Raw genomic sequence first — 7673 nt, 5'->3', positions numbered from 1 at the left:
CAACATTTTAAATTTACCGCGACATAGATAACGTTAAATTCTTCCTTATCGACTATCAAAACTAAATTATAAATTGTCGACATCCGAGTTGGACGTCACAGTTGTGACATTTCACTCAAGTTTTTCTACTTATAATACATAAGCGACATAATAGACGTAGAAAATTATAGAAAACTATGTATAATACATATCAAAGATGGCAAACGTTCTTTACTTGGGCGGGACTGCATTTGACAGATTTGAGTAAATGACATAACCTCTTATAAAGCTGTTCAATCGATTTAATTTTAATTTTAAGAATAAAAATGTTAAGAACAAGTGTAAAAAAAACATTTGAGGAGGGGAAACCGTGGAAACCATTAATGTCGTGCGCGAACGATTAATTACACTGGTGTTCCACATGCTCAAAAACGTTGCGGATTATGAAGGACAATAAACACGTAGATTAATATTGTTTTTTCAAAAGTAATTTGTTTAGGAATGTGATTAATAATAGTCTAAGAGCCGAGGACGTTTTTGGCGAGTTATTAGGTAACGATTCTGCCACTATTTTCTTAATAATTGAGAATACACTGATCACCAAATTTGGGTTCTCCAGGGGTAGTTCCGGGGAGAAGGTGTTTATTTACTCATTCGAAGTTGTAAAAAAAAATGATTAAAATAAGTTATAGGGTAACGGCTGAATCTTTCTGTGTTGAATGTCAAGACAATTAGACAATGTTCCTGGCAATTGGCAGAAGAATAGGCCGGTGCGGAAAGGGGGCAGAACGATCTAGAGTTGTAAAAGATTATGGCATTTTAAAGTCATTTTCTAAGAACCAAATTTTTTATATAACATTCTACTTATTATTCAAAACATATATTCGCAGAGGCAGAATAAAATCTCGGGGATAACATCCTGGCAGAACATCGCAAGCTGCCCGGTTTTGACATTGGTCATTGTGCGTCGGTTCACGGTCATGAAACTGCGAGCAGAGTGGTCTCTGTGCTCCGAAGACGATCAGTAGCGTAACTAGAGACATATTTTACGCCTTTTTGAATTTTATTTTATAACACAAAACCACTCCGCTGTTACCCATAATAATAATAAATATCGAATAATAATATTGAAGTGTCATATTCAAAATTTTAAATATTCCTTCGAGTCACTTCAAACTATGGATCGACCTAAAATTTTGCAAAACATAACTCAGTATAATAAGTGTAATAGAACCTATCTTATAAAGGGTTTATTTTCATCAACTTTTACGCATGAAAATATAATCTCTTTATTCTAATTAGTCTTCTTTGTTCTCTATAGCCGATTTTCGAAAGCTATGAAATTATAACCTCAAAATTGTTCGTCTATTGTAAATAACATCTTTTGCATATGATATTGTAAAAACTTAATATATTTAGTATCAAGTTCGTATATTTTGTTTGTAGGGGAATTTTCAGTCATTCAGTGGGGTGGATTGAGAATAAAAGATTTCAGAAATAATTTTGGCATTTGAGAGGTATGTACAAAATTGTAAAACACACTTCCTACACAAAATATTTGTACACGAAGTGTCCTGGCTTTTTTCCCTATCAAAATTTTTTCCTACAAAAAAAAAATTTCCTACACAAAATCAAACACTATTATATTTTTCCTACACAAAATATTTCCTAAACAGAAATAAATAATAATTATTTTAAAATCTTACGTCTAATCTTTTTCCTACATAAAATATTTCCTACACAAAGTTTTTCCTACACAAAATTGCTCCTACATAAATTATTTTCCACAAAAATGTTTTCCTACACAAAATATATTCCACAGAAAGATTTTCCTACAGAAATTATTTTCCACAAAAAATGTTCCCTACAAAAAACTATTTTCCACAACAAAATTTGGATACAAAAAATTATAATAATTGCTCAAGTATTGTTGCTGCTATCATTTTCACAACGAATTTTTTCACACAAAATTAATTCTACACAAAATCATCATTTTTAATTAAATATTGTTCCTGCTCTGTATGGATTTCGTCCATCTTAGCTTATTTTGTATTCTTTCATGTACTTGTGAGTAGTTCTGAACGATTTTGAATAGTTTGCATTAATATATAATATAACTATAAATATAATGTTTTAAAATATTTACTAATAATTTTTGTGTAGGGAATATTTTGTGCAGGAAAAATATAAGAATAGTGTTAGATTTTATGTAGGAATGTTTTGTGTAGGTAAAAAATAGCCAGTACGCCTTATATACGAAATATTTTGTGCAGGGAAAGTTTGTGTAGGGACAATCGTAATAACACTAAATATTCTCGAAATGAAACATAAGGATTATGATGTAAATGAAGATATGAAAAAAATCTTATTTCTCTCGGAATGTTCGGCTGAATCTCCAGATTTTTCGTTTATACTGAGGTGTTGCTAACAAGGAGATTATTTACTTCATGAACTCAAAAAATAAATTCTATCTAAATATGTCACACTTTGGCATACTGCACAGGAGATAATAATCTATTTATATTACTTAATTTCCTTAAGTAATAACAATAACGATTTTTAGCATTAAAATGCTCTAGACTTTCGCCTTGGCTTGAATTCAACGTGATAATGAAACAATAATAACGTCATTTTAAAATTTTTGATGTATAATATTTATTATTATTATATTATGTATTGATATAAACTACGTCTCTAGTTACGCTACTGATCGTCTTCGAAGCACAAGAGACCACTCTGCTCGCAGTTTCAGGGTCGTAAACCGACGCACAATGACCAATGTCAAAGCCGGGCAGTTTGCGATGTTCTGCCAGGATGTTATCCCCGAGATTTTGTGTTGCCTCTTCGAATATATGTTTTAAATAATGAGTAGAATGTCATATAAAAAATTTGGGTGTTAGAAAATAACTTTAAAATTCCATATTCTTTTACAACTCTAGATCGTTCTGCCCCCCTTTTCGCACCGGCCTATTGTTCTGCCAATTGCACGGAACATTGTCTAATTGTTTTGACAATTAATACAGAAAGATTCAGCCGTTACCCTATGACTTATTTTAATAATTTTTTTTACAACTTCGAATGAGTAAATGAACACCTTCTCCCCGGGAATACCCCTTGAGAAGCAAAATTTCGTGATCAGTGTATTCTAAACAATCAGGAAAATAGTGGCAGAATCGTTACCTAATAACTCGCCAAAAACAGCCTCGGCTTTCCGACTGTAATGACGAATGCTGAATTAATTGCTCAATATTAGTTATTTCTATAAGGCAATTGGGTATTTTTAGAGTAGAGAATTAAAGAATCCCGCCCATGTAGTCACGTGGTCAAACGTAAACTACATTTGTAGAAAACTAAGGACGTAATAGACGTAGTAATATACATGTCGGAAACCATGTTATATACGTGATTATACGTACCTATCCGTGGCAGGGACTGGGAAATACTTTGGTAAACATTTGCGAATTTAAAATTTTTGACTCTTTATTATATATATAATTTAAGGTTACAAAATTGATTCAATATTTTGTTGATTAGAATTTAAATACTTTCTCAAAAAAACCTTTTTTTTAGGATTATCAATCGCTTCTGTTAGAATGGCATTGAATTTGGCAGCGATGAATTTTCCGAGGGGAATCCACACTTCAGATGCTTCGAATCAAATAGTTAAACTCACTCGTCTGAGAGTTGTCGACAATAGCGAAATTGGAAAAAAAGCCATGAGGTCTTGTACACGCCCACGAGCAATTCATATTTACAACAACAAAATAATTCAAGAATCCTAAAGATTACAAGACAATTAAAACAAATTTTTTAAGATATAAAAGATTTTTAGGAATACTTTGAATTATTCTAAAAGATATTTTAAAATTTTAGCAGTAACGAAAAGATTTTAAAAAATTTTTAATTTGAAAGAATACAAAAAATGTTTAAGAATATGTCGATTTTTGAAAATTTTTATAAATAAAATTTCTAATATTCATTCAGAATTATAAAAGTTTGTAGTATAATTTTTTTTCTTATTTTCTTAAGATTCTAGGAAAATTTTTTTGTGATTCTTTATCTTTAAAAAATATTTTAACTAAATTTGGTTTTGAGTTTTGAAAAGATACAAAAAATTTTAAACAAATGTAAAGAAAAATGTAGACTTTCAAAGATTTTTAACCAAAAAGAGAAAGTTGAATTGAATTCGAAATTGAATTTGGAAATTTATGTTATTCTTTAAAAAATCAACAGTTTGTTTGCAATTTTGTCTCTGTTTTCACTGAAAAATCTTTCGCGGTTATAAATTTAACTTTATTTTGACTTTAATTATTTTTTTAAAGGAAAATGTAACTGTTCCAGTTAAAGCTTTAACTATTTCATTGAAATGTTCGTTTTGTTTTTTGATATTTCCTTCTTTTTTTTGTTAAAAATGTGTTTTTTTTTCAACTGTAAATGTAATTATTTGAGTTGAATTATTAATTATTTTAGTTAAAAACTCATATCCTTAGTTCAAGATTCATAATTTCAGTAGAAAACTCATCGCTTCGGTTAATTTTTTTTCGGAAAATAATTTTTTAATTGAAAATCTGAGTATTTCATTATTGATTTAAAACTTATATTTTTAGTTGAAAATTCAACTATTTGTTTGAAAATTAATTTTATTTAGTTAAACATTTCGTTAAAAAATTATGTTTTTTGGTAGAAAATTAATCTTTTCGTTTAAAATTTAATTTTCTTTTTTAAAAATTCAGTTAACGATTCATAATTTCAGTTAAAAATTCATACAATTATCACAATAAATATGATTTATTTCATTTTTCCAGGAACAATTAGCATCAACGTTTCCAACATTGGTGATATCTTTTACCTAAGCTGGATTCGCTTTTCTTGCATTAGGAGATGATTTGACTGATAAGTATTCTCATCGAGCTGACTGATTAAGTTTAATTAATTTTAATAATAATGTCAGGTTATGAGCTCGATAATAAATAATTTTAGGGTGTAAAAACATTTTATTATTTTAAAATAGTTTCATTATCATTTATTTCTAAATATTCATTCATTGAAATGCTTGTCAATCACTTTACTTCTTTCTTAATAAAAATAAATAAATTTGAAGAAAAAATTGTTCAATAAATTCATTATTCATTTTAAAAGCACAATCCGTTATAATGATGGACGTGAAATATAATGCTCAGAAATTGTATATACATTTTTGTATTAGGCCACAGGTTCAATATACCCGTATGCTTTTTGCAAATTGTAACTGAACTAATAAAATAACTTCAATATTCGTAAGGATTTTATTTTATTATGTATGTATATGCATGTTTATTTTATTTCATGCATTGTATGTCAGAAGAGCAATAAATGTACCAAAATATTAATGTGAATTGATTCTTATTATATTTCACCCACCTCTTCTGCAAATCACCTCTATATTGTAACAATTTTAAATCAATGAATACTTCTCAAAACCTCAGAATAGTCAAAAAAGAGGTAAAATAAATTTTTAACCAAGAAGAAGTTAGTATCGAAAGATTTATACATGATAAATTACATGAAAAAATTTAAATTCAATTTAAAATTTAATTAAATTAAAAAATTACTACAAAAAAATTGTTTAAAAAAATTGGAATAGCTAGATTTTCAGTTCTAAAAATGAATTTTCGGTTAAGAAAATGAATTTTCATATAAAAACTAATTTTCCGCCAAAGACAATAATTTTCGCACCTAGAAACAAAGATTTTTCACAAAATACATGAAACGTCAACCAAATATTTTAATTTCTAAAGAAATTTTCCATCTACTATAAACCTAATCTATAATTATATTCAATAATAACTCAACAAGTTAAAGGATTATATTCAACATCCAATTATTATTGTACTTCTATGACGGAGACCAGCATCTTAGATCTAAAAGCAATAAACAGCTTAATAAAGATGGCCGCTATAGGAGGAGGAGCCATTCACACACAACCAAAAGGACACACGCAAACCTTATGCTCTTCTACGCATCCTAATATCTTACCCTTGGACACCTGGGAAGGGATACCATATATTTTGGTAACTGCACCTTTCTCCATATTTGGGCACATCATGATTCCTAATCACTGATTAGCTATCTCATTAATTACCCCCATGGTACTTTGGAAGGGATAAAAGGCGTTATGGTTGCTGCGGCATCCTCCATATATGGGCATATACATAATTCTCAACGCCCATTGGACAATTAGGGTCTTATCACTCTTCTACCTAATTGATTGACAACGCTGATTGGAACCAAGAACGGGAATCTAAGAAGGCATGTTGTGAATAAATACAGCGGATTCGAAAGTAGAAATCAGTTTAGTTCCCGTTTCAGTTTGGTTTGTTCCTGTTTGGTCGATTATACTCCAGCTTCAGTCTTTACCTGAGTCTCAGGTCAGTCTCAGTTCAGTCTCAGACAAATCCAGATTGTACAGAATCTTCGAAACCCTAAACTCCGGTCCAACAGTGTTGGCCCGTCAACCATTTAAATCTAAAAATCTACGCAGAATAGATTCTGAGTGGAACTTCGAGTCGAGAACACTTGCCACAAAGGGACAACGCAGCCCAGATACGCTGACCTTGCCATCTCAGCCTACAGAGCCATATTCAGCGCCATCCACCCCCTGCGGGTACCCATACAGCGTGCCAATAGAAGGACGGGTTACTTTCGATTCAAGGAACGAGGGGGCGAATTATCCACTCTCTACAAAATTCTATTATGCCAAAATTGGTTCTGTCTCTTTTACGTGTGGTTAAAAAGTCCATTAAAAAACTGAAATATAAAAACTTGACAATTAAAAAGAAAAAAAACACTGTGGCTCAACAAACTTCGAATTACTTCAATCTGATACTTATTTGTTCTGATATAAACCTGTCTATAATGTGTCTTTTTTGGATATGAACCTGTCCATGATATTTATTTCTCTGATACTAACCTGTTAATGATTTTTACTTGTGTGTAATATTTACATGTACGTGTCCATATTCATAATTGATATGTGCATGAATACTTAATCCCAAGTGTCAAAAAGTGTCCTCAAATTAAGAAATGAAAAACTATAAATGTCAACCTCAAGTTTAAACACAATATCTTATGCTTCGCGTATTAAAGAAATTACCGATAGAATAATTGACGCTCATAAAATGAACCATAAAGGAATCGCGGAAAAAACTTTTCAAACTGAATTAGAAAGTTATGCAATGGATCATTTTATTAGAAGGCGTAGACCAGAATTAGAAATGAGAATAGGAACGGAAGATTCATTTTCGCAACTTGCTACTAAAGCAATTGAAATTGAAAAAAGATTAGCAACTAACAAAGACATAAAGAAAAATCACGACCTGGTTTTTATTCAGGAGAAACTTCAAAATCAAATAAAGTATATTTCACGAGAGGAGAAAATGCACAATGCCAATTTTGTGAAAAATCAGGCCACGTAGCATCAGTTCGCCATATTCTATTAATGACATTATCAAACCCTCAAAATACTCAATTCCATCGATATTGCCACAATATCCTAATAATTATTAAAAGTCTTATTTTGGTAATAATAATAATAATATTAAATAAATAAATTAGGCTAGACACTTGGACTTCACCTCAGAGGTCCGGGGTTCGATCCCTGAGCCGGTACCTCTGGAAATTTTTCAATGTACCTTTACCGAGGTTCTGGTGGTTCG

At 30.4% G+C, this 7673-nt stretch overlaps 1 long non-coding RNA gene across 1 annotated transcript in view; it reads left to right on the top strand.

Annotated features, from left to right (window-relative positions):
• Positions 1 to 4938, top strand: part of LOC117167458 — a 15086-nt gene extending 10148 nt beyond the window's left edge. Inside the window, exons 2-3 of the long non-coding RNA XR_004466397.1 lie at positions 3550 to 3700; positions 4785 to 4938. This is a non-coding gene — a long non-coding RNA (uncharacterized LOC117167458). The remainder of the gene's footprint in view (positions 1 to 3549; positions 3701 to 4784) is intronic.
• The last annotated feature ends 2735 nt before the right edge of the window (positions 4939 to 7673 follow it).

This window comes from Belonocnema kinseyi, chromosome 2 (assembly GCF_010883055.1).
Source record: "Belonocnema kinseyi isolate 2016_QV_RU_SX_M_011 chromosome 2, B_treatae_v1, whole genome shotgun sequence".
Lineage (NCBI taxonomy): Eukaryota > Metazoa > Arthropoda > Insecta > Hymenoptera > Cynipidae > Belonocnema > Belonocnema kinseyi.
This window is presented reverse-complemented; position numbering and strand designations above follow the sequence as displayed.